Source organism: Chiloscyllium plagiosum, unplaced genomic scaffold (assembly GCF_037043375.1).
Source record: "Chiloscyllium plagiosum isolate Xiang-an unplaced genomic scaffold, Cpla_swu_hap1 HiC_scaffold_40, whole genome shotgun sequence".
Taxonomy (NCBI): Eukaryota; Metazoa; Chordata; class Chondrichthyes; order Orectolobiformes; family Hemiscylliidae; genus Chiloscyllium; species Chiloscyllium plagiosum.
The window spans coordinates 69,872,919-69,897,712 of record NW_028270178.1 but is presented as its reverse complement, the minus strand read 5'-3'; the positions used below and the strand labels follow the sequence as shown (position 1 = coordinate 69,897,712).

The 24,794-nt window shown below is 42.3% G+C and overlaps 1 non-coding gene across 1 annotated transcript; it reads right to left on the bottom strand.

Annotated features, from left to right (window-relative positions):
• Nucleotides 1-18,205: 18,205 nt before the first annotated feature.
• On the bottom strand, nucleotides 18,206-18,278 carry trnar-acg (transfer RNA arginine (anticodon ACG)). The gene has a single exon. It is a non-coding gene; the product is annotated as a tRNA-Arg (tRNA).
• Nucleotides 18,279-24,794: the final 6,516 nt, after the last annotated feature.

The following is a 24,794-nucleotide window of genomic DNA, read 5'->3' as shown; positions in this document are numbered from 1 at the left end:
GGGAGGGAAATGGGTCTGCGTAGCTTACTCTTCCGAGGGTCGGGGTGGACTGGTTGGGTCGACGGTCCTGTTTCTACACTGTAGGGAATCGAAACTTACATGCCTCCTCAATATCGTCTTGTACAACTTCGGTTCTGGGCCGTTCCCACCACATGGTTGGGGTTGCCCAGCTAGCACATCCCAGCAGTGGGTGGAATTCCCTGCCCCCATGGCGTACTGGACGTCCTGCGCTGACTGCTAAGCATTGCACTTCAGTTTTCGAGGAAAGACAAAGGGAGTACTTCCGGAACACACAAGCAGTGATTGATTGGCAGGTCAAGCAATAAAGGATTATCGCGCACCGCACTGTAAACAAACACTTGTCTGATGGATAAAGACACTTAGACGAGACAACTGAAACTGACAATACATGCAGTCAGCAACCGCAAAACAAACAGACACATCCAAAGCAAATGCTCACAAACCATAAGACAGAAAAAAAAGTGAACTGGCGGAGCCCCGGTCAATTTCCTTCGAGCTGAGGACTTTCTTAGGATTGATGCGAAAAATTTAATCAGCAGCCTCTCATTCTATTTTGCCAGGCTTCCCTTGCCCGTCCGGCTCTCCCCTGGCTGGATCCGGGTTACGGCACAAGCTCTGGCCGTGATTGATACAATTTGGACACAATCAAGCATCCAGCAGCATTAAGCAGTTCTGGAATGGGATCGGGGGTTCCAGCTCTCTTCGTGGGCATGTGAGAATGTCCCTTTCCTTGGCAGTAAGGTGATACCATTGTTGCTCTCCAGAGATGGGCAAGGTATTCTGGTGCATCCCTGGCTGACCTGAGCTTCACGTGGCTTTGATATCACTGGGGTACAAGATTACCCTTCGGCCTTTGGTTCAGCTGTGTTTATCTTGTCGAGGAAGCTTATTGGTAGATTGTCTGGGAAGTGTATTCCCTGGTTTGTGAATAACTGTGATCAAGTATGGTTTCCCTTGTCAGCCTGTTTGGTCAATGCTGAGGCATTTTGGGTGTTCCTTGTATGGCTTGGACAGGCTTGATTTTCTGTGTTCTTATTGGCCATGCTGTGTGTAGGCAGGTTTGCATGTCATTTCCCATACTGTTGAAAAATAAACTTTCTGATCTGCAAAAGTTGTAAATTCAAAATCTTAATTCAACATCAATCTGTTCACATGGGGACAAGCCACACAGCTGTTCCATGGACGGGAAGGTATTCACTCGGGATCAATCCTAATGGCACGCAAACGACTTCAACAAAGGGAGAGACGATTTGTCTTCTCTTTTGGTAAGCGATTATCTTCACAACCCCGCCTAATGTCACCCAAACGACATGACACTGGAAAGACACTATTCGTCTGTTCTGTGTATGAGAAGGAATTTACTAAATCAGCAAAGGGTCAAACGAACTTGAATGGGCACACTGAAGAGAGGCCTGCACTGAGTGTGGAAAGAGATTCACCTGGTCATCTCTATTCAGTGAGCACGAGTATATTCACACGAGCGAGAAACATTTACTTGCTCCTTGCCTGGGAAGTAATTAACTCGGGTCTCCAATCTCAGCAGATATGGACTTGTTCCCACAAATGAGAGAAAACGTTAATGGTCTGACTTTGAAAAGAGCTTAAGGAGTAGCAATGATGTGATGGAACATCAGAAAACACATGAGAATCCCTACAGTGCAGCATCAGGCCCTTCGGCCCAACAAGTCCACACAAACCCTCCAAAAAACACTCAAATCCATTACCCTCCCTTATATTTACCCCAACTATTAACCTACGGTATTGGTAATATATCATGGCCAATTCACCGATCCAGCGCACCATTTTGTCTTGTGGGATGAAATTTGAGGACCTGGAGGAAACTCACGCAGACACGTGGAGAATGTGCAAACGCTACACAGACAGGCCTCCGAGGCTGTAATCGAAGCCAGCCCCTCATGCTTTGAGGCAGCAGTGCTAAAGACTGAGACACCGTGCGTGGAGAGGCAGTTAATTTGCACTGTGGGTAGCGAGGGATTCAATTACTCATTCGCACGTGTGACAGCCCATTCAGGTGGAATCTGTTTCGATCAGTTGGCTGCTTTGTTGGCTTATAAAACAGTGTGATGCTCTCAGCGTGGTTCGAATTCCTATCAATGGTTTGAGGTTAATTTAAAAGTTGTCCTTCTCTAAATCTTCTCTGACCTGGTTAAATCACCAACAGCCCCTTCTGTCTCAAATGAAGGCAGTAGCCTCTCCGGTCTGGAAAGACGGTAATCGTGCAAACAATCCGGTGAGGTCGCATGGGAATGCGATATGGAGTTATTGCATCGAGAATTGAACTGTGTTCATTCTGTCAGCCGGGGTTTACTTCATTGGATGTGTTTAATCTCTTCAATTGATCTGGTGTTTAATTGTTCAGTTTTCAATCACATCAAATTCAAAGATTCTTTTCCCGGATTTCTGTACAATTAGAGGAGACTGGTAGATATCCATTGACTGCCCTGTACTTCATCCTCTTCTTCATTGTTAAGTGTGGATTTGTACTAAAACATATTTCGATGCAATCAGCATTTCTGAATGCTCTTCACATCGAAATGAAGACCTTGTGAGAGGTATTCACTTATATCAGAGAAACAACAATCCGACAGTGAGAGCATAAGATTGTGTTCTCATCAGCGTGAACATGTTTATGGGACCTCAATTACTGGAAACTTTTAAAGCATTTCCCACACTGCGTCATTAAAACAAATTATTGTCACAGTGAACCCGTTGCTGTATCAGAAGGATGGATGGCTTACGTGCATCCTTTCACGTTAGAAAACTGAGTAACTCCCTTTCCACACTCAGAACAGTTGAATGGCTTTTCCCCGATGTGGTTGCACTGATGCATTTTCAGTACAGACAAGTAATTGAATCGTCACCACATTACCGCAGTTTCTCTCCAGCGCCCCTCCAATTATATCTCGATAGTTCAGATAGTGAATGCTTTCACTCCACTGTGAATGTAACATTCTGCTTTCATTTTCAAAGGCCGGTGAGGTTCAGGCTACATGGAACAAAGCAACTCCATCAAATTCTGATGTGATGCTTCGTTTCAGTTTCCCAAATGCAAATCGTCATCTTTGATACTCGTCAAATAAAACCAGATATATCTCAGTAAGAGAGAACTCCACAAAACACCAAAGCGTATGATTTTCATTCTTCGTCGGGTGTAGGTATTCCAGAACAGGTCAGCATTTATTGTTCATTCCTGATTTGACTGTACAAGGTGGTGATGAGTTGCTTTCTTGAACTATCGTTTTCGTGTGCTGTCGGTAGACCCAAATCATAGGGAATTAAATCCACAATTTGGACCCAGTGATTCTGGAGGAATGGCAATATATTTCCAGAGCAGGATGGTAAGTGGGCTGTAGGTCTTTCCTATCTATCTACTACCCTTTTCCTTTTAGATGGAAGTAGTTGTGAGTTTGTAATGTACTGTTTAAGGTCCCTTGGTGCATATCTGCAGTGTATCTTGTGGATGGTGCAGACTGCATGTCTGGGTGTTTGGTTGTGGTGGGAATGGATGTTTGTCGATGTTTTATTAGTTGTGTGTTGCTGCTCAATTCAGTTGCTCTGTTCTGGATGGTGTTGAGCTTTTCAATATTGTTGCAACTGCACTAAGGAATCCTCAAGAAGGTTGTAATTTAAAAGTCTCTTGCAACTCAGATGCTGACTAATCTGCTGTGCTTCTCCTGTGCATTGTTTCTTTAACACTGCAATCATCCAGGCGAACAGAAACTATCCCATCATGTCTCATTCTGTATTGTAAAGGAGTAAACAGTTGGTCGGGAAAGAACAAAAGAAAGAGAAGAACATTTGGTCAATGAGGTGAATAACGCTCTCGCGCGGAGAGAGAACAGCTGTTCGTGGAGACTGCCGGTGACAAACCATAGGTGGCGTGTTGTCGCAGGCTATGTGTCAGACAGGCTTTCGGGAGTCGCTAAAATCTCTGACTATGACCTGCTGTTGTGGCCACAATGCTTTTGGCTGCTAAAGTTAGCTTTTCAAAGACATTGTAACTTTCACTGAACCAAAGAAAGACTTTGGACCCAACTTTCAAATGTCCATCATGAAGCAACGTTCCATTCTCATCCCATGTTTTTCAGAACATTGTCTGGAACCTTAATCGCTGTGGTACTCCAAGTCATCAAATAAATATTTTCCTAATTACACCACCTCCAGTGAAATACTATTACCAAACATATATTCCCCTCCCCGCCCTTGTCCGCCTTCCCCAGGAACCATTCCCTCCGCGGGACCCTGGTGCACTGTGCCTTCTCTCTCAACTCCTCCCCCAACAGCCCCATGGAAACTTTCCCTAAAATCGCGAAATATGTGACACAAACATTCATAGAACATGAGAACGAGGAGCAAGACGATGCCGTTCGGGCCTTAGAGACTGCTTCGCCATTCAATAAGATCATGCCTGATCTTTCCATGGATTGCATCCACTTAACCAACCTCTGAAGGTAATCATTACTTCCTTTATTGTTCAAACAAAAATCAGCCCTATCTTAAAAAAAAAATTATTGATGTATCATCAACTACTTCGTTGGCAAGCAGTTCCGTAGAGTACTGCTCTGGTTGAAGGAATTCCTTCTCAATTCAGTCCTAACTCGGCTCGTCCTAATCTTGAGGCTGTGCCCTCTTGTCCGAGTTTCATCCGCCAATGGAAGCATGCTCTCTACTTCTATCTCACACATGCTCTTCATAATTTTATATGTTCCCATAAGATCCGGCCTCATTCATCTGAATTTTAGATACAATAGTCTCCTGTCATCAGCGAACACCTTCAAATCCGGAATTCCATTCGCCAGAATATTTCCCATTAACCCAATATTTCAATGTTCCTTTGCAAATTTTCACTGTCCTCTGCACTCTATACTCAGCTACTCACCTTTGTGTCAACTGCAGACCTTGGCACGATGCGAATGGCTCCAAAATCCAAATCATCCATATAAGTTGAAAGTAATTGTGGTCCCAGTACCGATCCCTGAGGAAAACCGTTGATGGACAAGAGAATAGCACTGATTTATCCGCGCTCTGCGCTTCCTGTTGGACAACCAATCCTGAATCCATGCTCATACTTTACCCTTAACAGCATGCATCCGTTTGCTGTCAGCCCCTGAACCGCAAATTGTCGACGGCATTTTGAAAATCTAGGTACACCAATTCACTGGGTCGCGTTATACACCATGCTCGTAATGCCATCATAGAACTCGAAAAGATTTTTCAGGCATGACGTGCCCTTTATTAACCCATGCTGCGTCTGTCCAGTTTCTGTCGAGATCCCCTGCTATTTCTTCCTCGATAATATACTCAAGAAATTTCTGCACTGCAGAGGTTAAACAAAGTTCTATAATGTTGGGGAATGGGTCTGGGTGGCTTGCGCTTCGGCGGTCGGTGTGGACTTGTTGGGCTGAAGGGCCTGTTTCGACACTGTAAGTAATCTGATCTAATTCCTCATATTCTGTCTGCCTCCCTTTTAAACAGTGATGTCATATTTTTGTTTTCCAATTAGCTGGGACTGCCCCAGACACCAACGAAGTTTGGAAAAATACGGTCAGCAAACTTCTTTTTAACACACCATCGCGTTTAACACCCTGCGATGTTAAGTAGCTCCAACAATCCAACACTCGATCTTTTGTTATAATGACTGTTCCCAAGTCGTCACCAACCGTCATCACTTTATCAATTACTGGCATGTTATTAATATCCTCCACTGTGAAGACCGACGCAAATGCCTGTTCAATGTCACGACTATTTCCGCATATCCCATAAGTAAATGCCCCTTCTTATTCACGAAAGTGTCAACGTTTACTTTTGCCACTCTTTTTCATTTTATATTTTAATGGAAACTTCTGCTATCGATCTTTATATTCTGTGCTAATTTTAATGTCATGCTCTTTCTCACATTTTCTCTGCATTAAATTCCATTTGCCAACTCTCAGCCCAGCTCTGCAGCATATCTGTGTCTCTATGTAACCTACAATATCTTTCAGCACTATGCACAACTGTACCGAACTTAGTGTCGTTCGCATATTTACGAACCCATCCTTCTACGCCCCCATCCAGGTCGTTTATAAAAAATGACAAAAAGCTGTGAACCCAAAACAGATCGTTGCAGTACACCAAAAGCAACTGAATTCCAGGATGACGTTTTCTCATCAAATAACACCCTCTGTCTTTTTTCAGTTGGCTAATTTCTGGTCCAAAGCACGACAGCCTCCACAAGCCCATACCTCAGTATTTTGTGCAGTCATCTACCATGGCGAAATTTATCAAACGGCAAACTGAAATCCAAACGTGCATTCCATGAACGGCATTATCCTCATCTATCTGTTTAGTCACCTGGCGAGTTTTAACAAGTTTGTAGCTCAGGATTAGCTTCCACATGAAGATTTACTCGCTGAGCTGGAAGGCTCACTTCCATACATTTCTTTACCCTGCTGGGTAACATCTTCAGTGGGCCTTCGGGCGACGTACTGTTCAGGATTTCTGTTTTCTATTGACATGTTTGGGGTTCTTTGGGTTGGTGATGTAATTTCCTGTAGTGATATTATTTCCTGTTCTTTTTTTTAATGGGTTGCAGATGGGGTCCACCTCGATGTGCTTTTTGATAGATTTCCGGTTGGAATGCCATGCTTCTCGGAATTCTCGTGTCTGTCTCTGTTTCACATGTGCTCGGATGGATGCGTTGTCCAAGTCAAAGTGGTGCCTTTCTTTATCTGTATGTAAGGATACCAGTGAGAGAGGGTCACGTCGTTTTGTGGCTAGTTGACGTTCATGTATCCTGTGGCTGGTTTTCTGCCTACTTGTCCATATGCAAAAACTGATGGCATTTACAAAATACCGTGCAAGAACTAGAAACAAACACTACATTCGACAAACACTACAGTCGACGGAGACAACACATCCATACTAGGACAAGCCAAACAGATACATGCAGAAGAATTCCTCGAAGCATGGCATTCCGACCAGAACTCTTCCAACAAACACTTCGAGCTCGACGCCATCGACTACCCGCTGCGGAAAAATAACAGGAAATGACATCACCGTCGGAAATTACATCACAAACCCAAAGAACCCCAAACATATAAATTTTAAACGGGAATCATGAATAGTGCTTCGCCTGGAGACCCACTGAAATTGTTACCTCGTCGTGTGATGAAATGTCTGGAAATGAACTTTCCAAATAAGTGAACAAACCGACATCCAGTTTAATGACCTACTCAAAGAACTCAATAATGTTTGTGAGTCTCGACCTCCCATTCACAAAACCGGCTTGACCTTCCCTCATAAACTTATTCCAATCGAGATTATTACAAATTTTATCTCTTAGAACTTTTTCCAACACTTTACCCACAACCGACGGAAGGGTCAATGGTCTATAATTTCCAGGGTTTTCTCTACTTCTTGAATGAGGGAACAACTTTTACTATCCCGCAGTGTTCTAGTACTATACCTTTGGACAATGACAACATAAAGATCAAAGTCGAAGGCTCGGAAATCCGATTCTTGGTTTCCCAGAGAATCCTAGGATAAATCCCATCCGGCCCACGGGAATTTATATATTTTCACATTTTCAGAGTTTGTAACACCTCGTCCTTGGGAATTTCAATCTGATCTCGTCTCGTAGACTGTTTCTCAGTATTGTCCTCGATAACATTTTGTTTCTCCAGAGCGAACCCTGACGAAAGATATTGCTTTTGCGCTTCCCCCATCACTTCTGACTCTACACACTACTTACCACGACTGTCCTTCATTGGCCATATTTTATTCCATTCATTCTTTTAGTCCTTAAGTAACTATGGAAAGATATAGGATTTTCCCTTATCCTATCTGCCAACAAATTCTCAGCTACCATCCTGGCTCATCTTCAGTCTCTCTTCAGGTCTTTCATGAACCTCCTCAGTAATCATGAATCCTGCACTTGACAATTTCCTCCCTCTCTGACAGGTACATACTTATCAAAGACACAAAGAACCTGCTCCTTGAATAACCTCCTCACTTCTATTCTGCTCATTCCCTGCCGTTTCCTTGCCCAACCTGTGCATGCGTGATCTTATCTAATCGCATTACAATTTTCTTTCCCCCAGCAGGAGCGCTTGCCCTCCGGTGTATACCTATCCCTTTGAAAAGCTCAAGTAAACATAATTGAATTTTGGTAACTATCACCAAAGTGCTCACCTACCGCCAAATCTATCACCTTGCCGTGTTCACTTCCCGGTACCAAATCTAATTTGGCCTCTCCCCTTGTTGGCCTGTTCCATTACACAGTAGTTAAGGAATCTCCATCGCAGATACTCAATACTCTCCTCATCAAGGCTACCCTGACTGAGCTGCTTCGACCGATCGACATGTTGATTAAAATCCCGCATGATAATTGCCATACCATTTTTTCAGGTGTTATTTATGCCTTTGTTTCCTGCCCTCCCCAATGTGATCTTAAAATTTGGAGCCAGTAGACTCCGACAATCAATGACATTTTCTTCTTAGAACTTCTAATTTCCTCCCAAATGGATTCAAACTCATTCTCCATAGAACGTATATCATCTGTCAGCATCGGTCTGAGGTTTTCCTTGAATGTTTGAGTTACACCACCTTCCTTACCACCATTTCTGTCCTTCCAAATTGTCTCATGCCCGTGAACATTTCGCTCCTAGTCTTGACTATGCAGTCTCTATGTCTCTGCAATGTCTACTAAATTGTATTCATTCGTGATAATTTATGCCGTTATATCCCCAACCTTCTTCCGAAAACTACGAGCATTCAGGTATAGTGCCTTTATGGCCGCTTTCCTACCCATTTATTAACAACATCTCTAATAATATCTTCTAAGCTATCCTTTCTTCTTGCGTCTTACTTCTCCTTGCTTGTCCATTTCTGAACTTCCTGCTTAGTACACAAGTGTTCAAATACACCTTCCAGGTGAAGCCACACTTTCCCTACACTTCACACAATCCAGTCTAATAGATTCACTGCTCATATTGTGGTCGCCACTACCTTGGGAAATGAAGTCTGGATTGAATGACCGTTTTGCAGAATGCAAAGTTCTATCGCCAGAAATGTCCCTGAGCTTCCAGTTGACTGCTCCTTTAGCACAGAACCATGTTTCCTCACCAACGTCTCTATCTCAGGCTTACTGCAGTGTTCCACCATAGCTCAGCGCATGCTGAAAAAGTCACAGACCATTTCCTGCTTGAGCACCCCACGAACATCCATACCAATTTCAATCATTTTAGAGGCCTGAAGTCTCCCATGTCCTGGCCCCCGACACACCCACCAGGCCTAGTTATAGCATAGCAGCCATTACACAATACCTATGGTTAGTCATAAACAGTCTCCGTGAACAGTTGTTCATGCTCCAAACAAATCATTATTAAGTCCTATGTCCAACTGTTAGTCTCTCTTTCGGCTCTATCCCGACATCTCGTTCACTCCTAATTACTGCGCGCCCACATATCTTCTGCATATAGACCAAACTTTTCCTGGAAACCATCAAGGCTAAGGACAGCGTTACTGGACCGAAAATGTTAACTCCGATTTCTGTTTCCAACATCTTTTGGTCTTGCCCCTGAGGAAGCTTGATACTGTGCTTGTGTGATGACCCCTTGCACATAAGACACAACTGTGTTAATCCTGAAAAGTTCTCTTGTTGATGAATCCCATTACAATGTGAGGCATTGGCATCGACTTCGTAGGTCAATAAATAAAGAAATCATGTGCTTGGATTTGTGCCGCAGTTCTGTTCTGGATATGGAAAACAGCAGAGAGCTAAATCTCCGCATTGTCAGATGGGAACAGATAGGAATCTCCATAAGTGGTGGAATTAAGTGAAAGGTTTTCAGTTCGGGAAAATTCACACCATTTCTCACTGTAATAGACTGTGGCTATCAAAGCAAAATATTTCATAACCACAAAGGCTTAATACAGCATTTTCGAGTTAAAATATCTGAATGATCTCCTTCCAGTGTGACAGTACAGTTGTGTCAGCAAATGGGATAACTGACTGAATCACTTTACTTGTTCAGCAAGCGAACAGTCCTCTTGTGCTAAGATATAGGGACAGAATGCAGGACGTGGGATGGAAATGTTCTGAAGAAGTTTGACATCGGGACTGATGAAGTGTTCGTGGTTCTGAGCGGCTTGAAGTGGGCATATTCCCAATTCAGGACGGATTTGTATCTTATGTTTTACTTTCCTCTTTGGGTTTGTACTGGATTGGACTAACGCAGTTCCACTTTTCAGCAAGATTGGGAGAGATAAACACGGGAATCACACAGCAGTGAGTCTCACATCAGTTATAGGGAACCTTTTGGAGCAATCCCTGAAGTAGAGAGTTAACTGCCACTTGTCCAGGCAAGGTTTCATCAGGAAGAGTCATCACGGCTTTGTTACAGAATGTCATGCCTAACAGATTGGATTAAATATATTTTATTGGCAAGTGATCGGGTTGTTTAATGAGGGTAGTGAAATTGATGTTGTTTGTGTGGATTACAACATAGCCTTTAACACGACACCACACTGGAGACTGGTAAGAGGATAAAAGTGAAAAGGGATTCATTGTCCCCTGGCAAGTTGGATCCAAACTTAATTTGGTGGTGGTAGGAGACACAGGATGGTGATAGAAGGCTGTTTGTGTGATTGGAACTGGTATTCAATTGTGTAACACAAGGATGAATGCTGGGTCCCATGTCGTTTGTGGGTGCGTGTAAAGAATATAGAACAAATTCGGGGGAAATGAGAATCAGAGTTGTCGATGATGCGAATATTAGCAAAATGGTTAATAGTGAGGAAGAAGGTCTTAGGATGGAGGAGCTCAGAGATGGATTTGTCAAATGTCAAATTCAGATAGGGGATGTTGAAATTAACCATGAAAAAACATGATGTGATGCACATTGGAAGTAACACATAAACGGATTACTCAATGAATGGCAGGACACGAGGAAACCCAGAGGAACAGAGAGACTTTGCATGTTGTGCAACATATCCGTGAAGGCAGCAGAACATCGTGACAATCACAACTTTATCAGTCAAGGCAAAATTTATAAAAGCAGATAAAGTGGTGTCCCAAGTAGACAAGATGGTGAAGAAAGTACTTGGCACGCTTTTTGTCATTAGTCAGAAAGTCGATTATCCAAGTTGTAATGTCATGTTGTGGCGATATAGAGCATTGGTGAGATCACATTTAGAATACTGATTGCAATTATGGTCAACTTCTACAGGAAGGATTTTGTAAAAATTGAAACTGTGCTCAAATGAGTTACAAGGATGTTGTGGGGACCTGAGGGCTTGAGTTAAGCGTGGAGATGGGGTAGGCAGGGGCTTTTTCGCTGGAATGTTCCAGGCAGCGCGTAACGTTCTCACGGTTTATAAAATCATGAGGGGCATGGATCGGCAACTGGACTAAATCGTTTGCGCAGGATGGTGAAGTTCAGAACTGCAGGGCACAGGTTTAAGGTGACAGGCACTGAGACACACTAAATAAGGTATAGAGAGTGAGAGAACGATGGTTGATTTCCAAGAGGCATTGCTTCAGCTCAGTCTTTGGTTTTAAAAATAAGTTTTTTTTTTCGTGAAAGTAGTTTTGTAGTTAAGTCGTGAATGGAACGTTAGGGGTATTAAAATTGAGCGATGTGCCAATGAATAAGTGAGTGGGTACAATATTGTCCAATGCACAATGAAATGGAGAATGCCATATTTCTAAGGAACAATCAATAAAGATCTTTTAAATACAATGTGATGTTGCAGGACTCTGAAATACACACCGAACTGGCTGTGCTGGGTTTATGAGTCACATTGACTTTTCTGCAGGAGCATCAACTGATTCGGAAGGCAAAATGATATTTTTCATCTGTTCAGCAGTGGCGAAGGAAATATATATTCCTCCGTTCCGATCAGCAATTGACAAAGTGAGCATGCATAGCCTGATCGAAACATTCCAGTTCATGAAACTCTTTTTTCCTTTTGAGAAACAGAACGAAGCAGTTATTGAACTGCAGCTTTCTCTTTTCCTTTACCAATTTTCATATCCAAACATTCAGTTGAACTGACAGGATGCTGAATTCTACAACAATTATTTCTTTTCTCTCAGATATTCAGCCTCTGCATTTTTCTTTTCTTCAGTGATCTGAATGACCTGATATTTATGGGGAAATGAATGTTGCAGTTTGTCTCACATGCGACAGAAGAATCAACTGAGTGACAGGTGCATCTTAATTTTCCTATGCAGTTGAGCTGAGGTGGTGTCGAGTTAAATGTGTGGATCCGGAAAAGTTCACCCAGGAAGGCAGCATCTTTGGAGTAGGAAAGTCGATGTTTCGAGCATAAGTTCTTCGTCAGGAATGTTGGAAACATTGACACTCCTGGTCCTCAGATATTGCCTAACCGCTGTGCTATCTAGTGCCATCCTTCCTGACTCTAATCTCTCGCATTTGCAATCCTCACCTTCTCCTTAGGCGGGGTAGCGTTAGATACTGTTCCTAAGATGTAACAACATGTTCATAATAATAGTTTGGATATGCAGTTAGAAGCTCATCACTGATGAAATTCATTCTCCCCCTCTCAATCTGCCAAGTACATGCAGGTCCTGCGCCTCCTTCATTAACATTCCCTGAACACCTGACGCCTGAAAGAAGAAGGCCTCATCTTCCCCTTGGACCCTTGATGCCGCATGGGATCACCAGTTTCCTCATTTGCCCTTCCCTCACATTATTCTAGTTTCATGATTCCAACTCAGCATTGCCTTCATGACTTGCACATCACCTTTCCAACCTACCCGCTCCACCTCCTGTCAGAACTAGTATCTTATTCTCCACCTTTATCTACTCCTCGCATTCACAGCTATCACGCCCCCAAATCCCCGAAGCTCCCATTTATCTATCAGTCCCCACTGCCACAAACCTCATTCCTGATGAAGGGTTTATGGCCGAATCATCAACTCTCCCGCTCCTCGCATGCTGCCTGACCAACCGTGTTTTCTATCACCACACTGTCGGCTCTGAGTTGTCGCATCTGCAGTTCTTACTGTCTCCATTGGGCATTATAGTGTAAAAGTCACATTAGTGGAAAAGTGCAGTTTCTGTGGCTTTCTAAGTTGTTAATTTCATTTGCTCAATCGGCTCTAGCTGGAGTACTGTGTGTCTTTCTGCAATTATCATTACAGCAGGGATGTGATAGCATTGGAAACGGTGCTGAACAGATTTACCAGGATATTGTCTGTTCGAAGAGTTTCACTAATGAAGATAGTTTGGACGGACTGGGCTCTCACAAAGATGTTCTCTTTTCGAAAAAGAAACGGAGCTGTACTTTTTCTCAATGATAATGTCTCTTGCTATCTTTTTTATCAAAGGCATTTTAAAACAGTTCGGGCTCCGAATCGGATAAAGTGTTACAGAGATGAACGTGTTCACTGTGAGGCCTTTCGTTTCTCCGTAAACAGCTGAGGCTGAAGGCCAAAGATTTAATGTTTTAGAAATGAACTGTATAATGGAAAAAGAGTGCTCATTCTGGAAAGTTGAATTCCGGTTTTGAGATCCTGCAGCAGTGGTGCACGAACTAATAACCCCTCTCTTTCTGCCCTTCTAATTTTTAACTGTAAGCTTCTGTTTCATTTTTACTGTTTTTAAGGTGCTTTTGTTGAGGATTGTTGTGTATTTTCAGAACAGCGTAAGTAAGTCTGCATTGGATAGACGAAGTTCTGTGGGTATCCAATATTCTGATTTTGTTTTTCAATAAGTCATTTTGTGAATAATTTTTGTAACTAGTTTACTCGGGTAATTTTCACTGTACGCTTAACGAAAAAAATATAACGTTACGGTCTGGGTTGTCTGCTTAAAAACGTTTTGAATGGTTTAGCCACGCCCATAACAAATTGGGAGGTAGTTGATGGATTAAAAGAGCAACTGATAGGTGCTTGCGTCTTTATTTCGGGTGTTGATTTGGATTGGGATAGGCAATGCTTGGGAAAGCAATGTCTCAATTAGGTTCAAAGAGTTGTGTTGCTATGGACGATGGAAAGTTGGTAGTTTTACAAAAAATAATTCAAGCTGGGCTTCTGGAATTAGCAGACATACTGGGGTTGTATTTGCCTCTTTCTGTGAGGAAAGGAGAGATCATTCCCGCAGTAGGTCAGCATTTAACTAAGCTGGAAAATCCATGAGAATTTGTAGAGATGGTTAAAATTTATTTGAAAATGAAGCAGCGTGAGTTAGACTCGAGAGATAAGGAAAGGACACCAGATTTGAAGCAGTTTGCGATACGATTTGAAGTAGAAAGAGGGAAGAAGAGAGAGCAGCAGAGTAGAGAGAAAGGGAGACAGGGTTTGAACTTCAGAAATTGGCAATTATTAAAGGAATTCACATTAAAAGGCTGGAGATAAAGGCTAAAGATAAGCTTAATCTGGAAGAGCATATTGTTAAAACGACAAGGTTAGCAGCTGAAATGGTTGATTGTTATGAAGTGGTTCATAAAACACGGATGGGCTTCCAGTATCATTTTAAGTCTGAGGGATAGAAATTGGGGCAAAGAGAAATCCTCACGTGGAAAGGGAAAGTTAAATCTCTGTGAAAATCATTAGGATAACTTATCACAGGGTAAATAGTAAACTCTTGAAGGGAACAAGATCTGAGGTTTTCATTGCAATAAAGTAGGCCACATGAAATCAGTGTTGGAGAACTAGGGAAAGCACTGGAAAGTCAGATACAGGGAAACGAAACAAGCCTGGATATTTTGTTGGCATGGCAATAGAAAGCACAGTGGAGGGTGGAAAGCTGCATCAGAGTGCACAAGCCGATCAGAGGTTGGTAAGGGGGAAGTGCCACATCTGCTTTAATAATATACCTGCAAAGTTAAAGTTCATTTACCTTGGCCAGGAGTAGCAGATAGAGAGGTAACAATATTCAGGGACACAGGATCGTGCCTGTCTGTGATTCAGAAGGAGGGGAAAAATGTACTCCTGAAGAACTATGTGTACGGGAATTCATGGTGGGACGAAAAATTGCTCAGTTATGTACAGTGAGGCTAGAGTGGGCAGAAAGAGTGGGGAATTTCTGGTGGGAAGTCTGGACAAACTCTCAGCTCCAAGAATACAATTTGTGCTTGCAAATGATGTAGCTCAATCACCGGTAAGCGTGCTGCCTACTCCAGATGAAAAGTCAGTCGAGATGCAGGCAAGTGCAGCAATGCAGGACGTTTATCAAGGAATTTTCCCAGATTGTGTCTTAACGCGATCACAGAGTCACAAGCTGAAGCAGACCAAATCAAAAGGAACGGATAAGGAAGCTGAAATATGATTTAAAAAATTTTTATCAGGTAAGTGGGACACAGCAGGGGACGAACGTTAATAATGCAAGCATATTCAGCTCTGCTATGCTACTGCGTTTCAGCAGAAAGATGAAAAATTAAAGCAGTTGGATCAGAAGACATGTACTTGGAAGGAGAGTGAATGCATCCCCGTGTGATATTACTTAGCAAATGATATGTTAAGGAAGAAATGGAGAGCAACACATATTCAAGCAAGTGAGAAATGGGCAGAATTTATTTTTCCAGTAGGGTACAGAAAAGTGGTGCTGCGAGTGCCGCATGTGCCACAAATTGGAGGGTACGTCGGCGTGATGAAAACGGAGGCTAAAATACAAAGACATTTTTACGGCCTGGCTTGCCTTTGAATTTTGCCAGACGTGTCATACATTTCAACTGATAGGAAAACCATTGGAAATAATAAAGCCTGCACCTTTAAAATCTATCACAGCGTTCGAGGAATCTTTCTTAAGTGTCTTCATTCATTATGTAGGATCCCTACATCCAATAAAAGATGGGAATAAGTATTAATTAACAGAAAAAGGATGTCTTGACGAGATTTCCAAATGTTGTTCAATCGTGCAATATGACAGCTAAAAGGATAGTGGACGAATTACGGTTTTTTAAAAGAACTAGATTAAGACTACCATCAGAGATACAATTAGCTCAAGGGTCAAACCTCACGTCAAAACATTTCAAGGAGTGTATAGATAGATTGGAAATAAAATGATTCAAATCTACTGTGTACAATCCAGAATCACAGAGTGCACTGGAAAGGTGACGTCAATTATTAAAGACTATATTGAGGTTTTATGGTTCGGAGTAGCCAGATTATTTCCATAAGGGAGTTGCGTCAGTGCTGTTTGCGATCTGAGATGTACCAAAATAATCTACCAAACTAAGTCCATCTGAAACCAATTTTGGGCATAAAGTAAGAGGACCATTAAAATTTATTAAGGAAAAACTAATAAGTCAGATTACAGAGACCACGCATTTGGATGATGTGCCAAATTTTAGAGTTGAACTAAATAATGTTGGGGAGTTGTCGAGACTGTATTTAAAAGTATCACAGCAAATGGTGAAGCAGGAAGTGTATGAGAAATCAAAAAAATCACAATTTTGCCGCTGGGAATAATGCAATTATTTAAAATTTATTTGTCGGTGAAACTTTAAAGTAAGGTTTAAAATACCTTATCAAATTTACAGGAAATTGAGTGAGGTTAGTTACTTGATAGGGACTCCAGTCATGAAAGGATCTCACAGAATGTGCGATGGGAATATGCTCTAACGGTATTTTGGAAGAGAACGAACGGAAGATGAGAATGCGTTATTGACTACGACACACTGGGAAGAACCAATGTCAGGGAATTCTGCATTGGACGTTCCTGAAATAAAATTGGATAATGCAAAAGTTGTCCAAAATTGGTAAAGTTATTCAGTTATCTTCCAGAAGAAAATCGAAAGAGTTATTACTCTTGCATGGGGAGATCTGCTGAAATATACTGGGAATTAATAATCTAATTGTAGATGATATAAATATAGGAGATGCTGTTCTGACTCTGTAACATCCTTGCAGGCATAACCCTTTAAAGTTGTACAAGTTCATAAGGAGATATCACGTATGCACCAAAATGGCATAGCCGAAGTGAGTTTCAATGAATAGAGTTCACCCATCATGATGGTGCCAAAGCCAGAAAAGACCCAACAGTTAAGTGTGGACTACCACAAAATCAATGTTGTTAGAAAGACTGATGCGTATACATATCTGCAGTTGGAGGACTGTGTGGAAAAGATTGGAGGAGCAAATTGCATTTCTTAGTTAACCTTCCTCAAAGGTTACTGGTAGGAAACTTTGTCAGAAAGATCAAAGGCAATTTTGTAACGCCAACTGGCCTGCAGAAATTTAAAGTAATGCCGTCTGTACGAAAAACACTTCAGCCACATTTCAGAGGTTAACTGACAGGGTAATTGCCGAATACGCAACTGATTGGTGTATATTGTGCCTGGTGACTTTCAGACTCTCGTGGATTGAATATTTACAGCATTTATCGGGCTTTTTTGATCGGATTCGGAAGTCAAACTGGTTTGTAAACCTAGCTGAAAGTGAATCTGCCAAAGCCAAAGTGACCTTCCTGGGAAACGTCGTTGAACACGGACAAATAGCCCCATGGGATGCGAAATCGAAAGTTACAGGGGACTTTTACACATTGTTGACGAAAAGAGCAGTACTAAGGTTCCCCAAATTGTGTGGTTTTTGCTGAAAGTTTGTGCTGAATGTTAGCAGTGGGCCTATTCCATTCACCGAACTGTTAAAAACAGACAAGAAATTTCAGTGAACACAAGACTTTCAAAATGTTGTTTTTCTCAGAGCAGAGCTGATTGTGAGGAGACATGATTGACGTGTACGAAATAATGAGGAGCAAGGAATTATAGATTGAAGGAAACATTTGCTCTTGATCGATCACCAGGGTTTGTAGATTTCAGATAAGATGCAGAAAGCTTTGAATAGACTGGTAGCAAAACTTTATCAGTCAGCAGGTAGGAGACTCTAGAACTCACACTGTATAAAGATCAGTTGGACAGTTAACCCTTCATTCTTCTCTGATTCCACTGGCCAAAGAGTTTCGAAAAATGCTCAAAGCAGAGCATCACCGCGAGCAACAGTTATTCAATCGGTGGCTTTATGAAATGGAAAGGTGCCCATAACTCACCTGCGCGACTATTCGGCTTCCCTCCTGTGATGACGCTGGGACATTGACTCTCATGTTCTCAGGTACATTTAATGAAGGCATTCTGGTTCCTGCAGATGAGGAGCTCACACCTTATTTCGGGTTTTGAAAAATCAGTTTTTAAGCGGGATTAAAATCTACCCTGCCTGCGAGCCAGGTAGGATTCGAACCTACAGTCTCCTAATTCGTAATCAGGCGCGTTATCCATTGCGCTACTGGTCCGATACACAGCCTTTAGAGCCGTGATGTTAATACGGACACGGTTAATAGCAGTCATGTTCACCAGTTGAACAAGCAATAAAGATAATCACTGTCACTGCTTCAGTCTAATCTTCATCACCTTTCAAAGCAACGAATTTTCCAAAAAAAAAACACATATGTCCTCATGAAGCTTCCATTCACACTCTGTCTGCTTAGTCATTTAATGGAATGTGATGTGATGAATTTCGAATCCACTTCTTCAGCATCACTGACGGGAACGTGAGCCTAATCACCACATTGTATATACCAGTTAATTTTCAGAGGTTTCGAGTACATTAGCGACTTTTGCGAATATGCAGGAAAGTGAATACTGTGAACCGAGCAAAAAAAATCCCTTCATGGAAATTAATAAAGTGCAAAGTCAAACATATTAGAACGGCAGATGACGTAAACATTCCTCTGCATCTCTCTGCACAGATGCTTCTCCAAGAATTGACTCTTTTAGAATTCTTCTTTGTAATTTAGACTGTCCCAGTTGTAGATATTCTTTCAATCCACAAACAAGTATCCTGCTGAAAACTACTTACTTAAGAATAAAATAGTTGACTATCTATTCTACCAGCTGATGTCCCAAAGTTCCGTGTTCCATGTGAATACAAGTTCTTTCAGGTGAAATTGGAGCTCCCAGCCTGAAGTCCCACTGCTTCTTGATGCGTGGTAATTGAAGCCGCTGTCGTTAAGGCGGGAGCTTTTAGCCTCGATATTTCACGCGCCTCTGTATCATCAGAGAATGGGCATTACGCTCACCGATTGCATTTTCGCAGCCACATGCTCGCGCTGAACGCCATTGCCATTTCCAATTAGTGTTGGGTGCACTGCAAATCAATTTCTCTGATTCCACGCCCTTGAACTGGGATTATATGGCATGCCATTATATGATTACGTCAATAAGTGAGGAAATTGGTGAAGTAACCAATGTTAAAATACACTGTTATTGAGAAATACATTTCAGCGATACCCTGCAGTATCCCATGACCCTTTGAAGTTTTGTAGATATCTCGCAAACGTAACATCCTACAATCTCAGTGTTGCAATTTCTACAGTCTCTCCGGACATAGAAGCAAAATATATGCAACCGAATCTGAGTTCCCACATCTCAGTCACTGTTTGACAAGTATTCCTTTGTGCGTGTGTTTCTGTTCTTGGCATAACCTCTGCCCCGATCCTTATTGCTTTTTGCATCGTGCTTTTCCATGTGGCGCCAGGATAATGAAATGGTTCTTCCTTGGCATTGTAAACACAGCAAGTTCTGCTCGAATCACAGTGACAGCAATCGGCATTTTCCCGTTTTACTCCATGTAATATGTGCTTAGCAAACGCTGAGAAAATCAATCTTTGTTTTACATGAAAATACGTGGTGATAAGTGTCCTTCTTCAAACACCCGCTATCTCACATCTTTGCGTTTCACATATCATAACCACCCTTTATCGGAGAAACCTATCCCTCCCACAAGAACTAACTCGCCTAAACGTCCACCCTCCCATTTCACTGAGGTATTGCGCAATATAATACTCACATTTACACTGTTCATTCTGTACTACTGCGGTCACTGTTTTGGGTGAAAGTGTTCAAACCCATGGTCGGCATCTTCAAGCAAGTCAATCCAATTAGATGCAGCTGTTCTGTAATTAATCCTCATGGAGCAGCTTTTACTGACACAGACGATAGATTACTGGAACATCGGGCTCAGGATAAGTGCACAGTGCAGGATTGAGCAAAAGATGTTTTATTGGAAACGACAAGTTTCTGTGGCTTTCTCCAGTTAATTATTTCATTTGTTCATTCGGTTCCCCCCTTTAAATATTGCGTGCAGGTCTGCAATTCACATTACAGGAGTCATGTGATCGCACTGGAAACCTTGCAGAAATTTACCAAGTTGAAAAGTTTAGATTATGAAGACAGATTGTTTTGACTGGGGTTGTTTTCTTAAGGCAGAGGAAACTGTGAGGATACATGTTTCATATGCACTAAGTAATGAGCACCATGGACAATGCAGACTAAAAGAAACGTTTCCTCTTGACCGATCAGCAGGGGCGTACACTGAAGTTAAGAGGTGGAAAGGATTGAGGAGATATGCAGAAAAATCTCATCAGCAAGCGGATGGTTGAATCTGGATTCACTGTCTGAAGGGATGCGCATAGGCGAACCCACATAACCTTCAGAAATACACGGATCTGAACTTGAGTTGTTAATGCATACAAGGCCAAGTGATGAAAATGAATAAAGATAGTCAAGCGATTGCATCTGACGAAAGCATGTACAACGACCTTGAGGCCTGTCATTCTACACATACGTGGTATTCGTATAGCTGTCCCTGGTGGGCTAGCAGGTCCATTTTTTTCGCTTTCTTCGCTGTCACCCGGCTTTGATTCTCAGTCCAGGAGTTGGGTTTGTTTTGATCATTTCGGCTTCAGAACAGTCAGTTTTAAGTGCAGTAAAGTCAGCGCTGCCCGCAAGCCAGGTTGGAATCGAAGCTCCACACAGTAGATCTGTAGTTAGGTATGTTATCCATTGTGCCACTGGCCCGTTGTATGTGCTACATTGTGCGGTAAATTAACTTGTATGTGAATTTGAAGCCTGCCAGTCTTGCTCTTGAACCAAGTCGAAACTTTAACTACAATCTCTGGACCGTAACCAAGCGCATTATCCATTGTGACACTGTGCTCGCGCGTGCTTGAGGTTGGCATTCTGCAGAGTTGTGATCTAAACACGGACATGACCAATCGTACTCATGTTCAAAGTTGAATAACCAGGAAAGATAACTACCGTTACTGCTTCACTCCAATGATCCACTCTTTGTGCAGCGGGAGGTTTTGTAACGAAAAGACATTCATCCTCATGAAACTTCCATTCACTTTGTGTCTACTCAGCCATTCAATGGGATCTCCGCTCATCTGATGAATTTCAAATTCACTGCACTGATTTTGCTCCATCACTTTTGATCAACTAATCCCTAATCACAACATCGTAGTCAAGCTAATTTTCGAAGTCTGAAAGTATTTTAACGGCCGGTGCGAGTTTACAAGAAATTCAATAAAATGAAATGAGCAAACAAATTCCGTTTCTGCCCAGAGCAGAGTTAGCCATATGAGATAGCTCAGAGAGCGAAAACATCACCTCCATTTCTCTCAGTGCAGATGTCAATAGTATCTGCTCCAGATACAGTTGGAACTTCCAGCTTGATATCCCAGTGCTCCCTGCTTCGTGTCAATGGAAGCTGCTGCAGTTCAGGTTGGAGCTCCCAGCCTGATGCGACGTATACTACGTCAACAGAAACTGCTCCACGCAATGTTGGAACTCCCAGTCCCCGGCATTTCAATTCACTCTGGACTTTCGGTGAAATATTTCACACTCAATGATTTCATTTCTGAACTCATATCCGCTGCCTCATCCCCATCCGCATTTCCAGTTTGATCTTCGCTGCTGCACCACACAGTTTCTCGTATTCCAGGCCTGAAACCTGGCACTATATGATATTCCACAGCAATGGTCACTTCCTTGTATGACGAAATTGCTAAAGCAACCGATGGTAAACTACATTTCTTTTGCAGAAATACATTCCAGCAATTCCCTGCGCTATTCCCCGATGCTTTCATTTTCTGGAGGACTATATCAATCTTCGCCTTCAACAAACTAAGTGATGAAATATCCATCGGCTCTAGAGATACCGAAGTTAACCATTCAGCCAACCATGAGTTTGCATTTCTCAGTCACTGTTTGTCAAGTATTCCTACTGTTCACGTAGTCCTGTTCCTAACATATCCTCTGCCACTATCTTTACTGCTTTTTGCATCATGCTATTCCATGCGGTGCCGGTATCGTGCAGTGGTTAGCGCTTTGCGTTGTGGCAGCAGAAAGATAATCTCCAATTTAACTTCCAGTATTGTCAGTTGTTCCCGGTTTATGCAGAGTAAGACAAGCTTCACAAAAGCAGAAGCGAATCAATCTTTTTTGACATGAAAATATTCGTCGACGTGATGATTTTGCTCCTTCAAACCCTCGTCCTTTCACATCTCTGTTGTCTCTGTATCAGGATTTAAACGCACCAATTCTCGGAGATTTCTCCCCATCCCACGATCAGTAACCCTGTTTTGGGTTCCTTCTCCAATTTCCCTGAGGCATTTGGCTATCAAGCACTCGCATTGACATTGTTCAGTCTGTGCAGCTGCAGTCAATGTTGTTGGGCGAACGTGACCCAATCCCACAGTTAGGACCTTAAAACCAATTGATCCATTTACATACTGCTGTTGTGAGATCAGTTCTCATGTAGCAATTTTTACTGACATGTTCCGGAGATCACTGGAACATCAGGCTCAGGAAAATGACACAATGCATATTTAGCAAAGGGTGTTTTTTTTTTGGAAACGATCAGTTTTTCTGTTCTACTTTCAATGGAGAAGAGGAGATTGTGAGGAAATATGATTGAAATGTGCCGAACAATGAGAGATAAAGGCATGTTCGGCTGAAAGAAATGTTTCCTCTCGGACAAACGCCAAGTGGAGTCGATAAATGGACGAGGCAGAACGTTTTCAGTAGATAAGCAGTAAAAACTTTATCCACCAGTGGTGATGGATAAATCTGCAACTCATTGTGATGAAATCAACACAACCTTCAGAGATATTCAATCTGTATTTGTGATGTTAAGGCATACAAGGCAAAGAGATGGAAAATGGAATGAGGATAGTGAAGCGGTTGTTTCTGCAGAGAACGCGTCCAACACATTTGAGGGCTGTCACACTACGTGCCTCTGACCGCTCTACTCGTCCCTGGTCATGTCGTGGTTCTGAATTGGCACTTTTACCACTGCAGCCCTGGTTTAATTCCCAGTAAGGGCTGTTTTGTTCAGCATCAACAGCGTGGGCATCTGTGATAGGATTCCTTTCAATTCTTCGAATCAATCAATGTCTCCACGAACATCAGAGTTAATATCCCAGCCTCTTAAAGAAGGAGAAGGTGCCTCGGCACTCCATGAACCAACATGAGACTGAGATATTTATTTTGTTTCCTTGCCATTACTATGAGCCGCAGCGATTGGGTCGATGGCTCTGTGAAATTGAAAAGTGCCGATTCGCAGTGTGTGGGACTATTTGGTCTTCTTCACTTGTGATGACGCTGCGACATTGACTGTGATCTTCTCCGGAATGTGTACTCAAAGAGATTCTCGTGTCTGCATATCAGGAGCTCAAGCTTCATCTCGGCTTCAGAACAATGAGGAAGATTAGGTTGTGAGTGTAATGAATACCTGTGTTAACCTCGAGCTAGAGCGGAGTGAAATCTACAATGTTCTGATCTTGAGTCAGGCACGTTAGACTTTGCGCCACTTGCCCCATATGTTCTTCACGCTTTCATGCTTCAGAGTTTTGATGTTAACAAGGACAGGAGAAATAGCAGTCATATTCAAAAATTTAACCAGGAAAGAAAATCACCACCACTGCTTCAGTCCAATCCTCCCCACTTTGTGTTTCAGCGCGATTCATAATGAAAACATATCTGTCATGATGAAGCTTCTATTCAGCCTCTTGTCTGTTCAGTCATTGAATGGGATCATCGTTGATCCTGTAAATTTCAACATTAGTTTCCAGCTTTTCCTCCATAAATCAAGATAAACTCGAGCATAATGTCAACATCAAATAGAGTCATAGAGTCAGAGAGATGCGCAGCATGGAAACAGACCCTTTGGTCCTACTCGTCCATGCTGACTAGATATCCAAACCTAATCAAGTCCCTTATGCCATCACCCCGTCCATATCCCTCCAAAACCTTTCTATTCGTATATCGATCCAAATGCCTCTTAAATGTTGCAATTGTACCAGCCTCCACCACTTCCTCTGGCAGCACATTCCATACACTTATTGCTCTCTGTGTGAAAACGTTGCCCAGTGGGTCTCATGTATATCTTTCCCCTTTCACCGTAAAACTATGCCCTCTAATTTTGGACCCACAGACCCCAGGGAAAAGACTCTTTCTATTTACCATATCTTTGACCCTTATAATTTTGAAAACCTCTAACAAGTCATGCCTCAGCCTCCGACACGCCAGGGAAAACAGTCCCAGCCAATTAAGCCACTCCCTCTTTAGCAAATCCTCCAACATTGACAGAATCCTCATTTCTTTCTGAACCCTTTCAAATTTCATAACATCTTTCCGATACAAAGGAGACCAGATATGAACGCAATATTCCAACAGTGGCCTACCGAATGTCTTGTACAGCCGCAACATGACCTCCCAACTCATGTACTCAATACTCTGAACAATAAAGGAAAGCATACCAAACGCCTTCTTCACTATCCTATCTACCTGCGACTCCACTTTCAAGTTAAATTTCAAACTTCAGGACGCTATGAACCTGCACTCCAAGGTCTGTATGTTCAGCAACACTCCCTCAGACATTGCCATTAAGTGTTGAAGTCCTGTTATGATTTGCTTTCCCAAAATGCAGCACCTCGCATTTATCTGAATTAAACTCCATCTGCTAT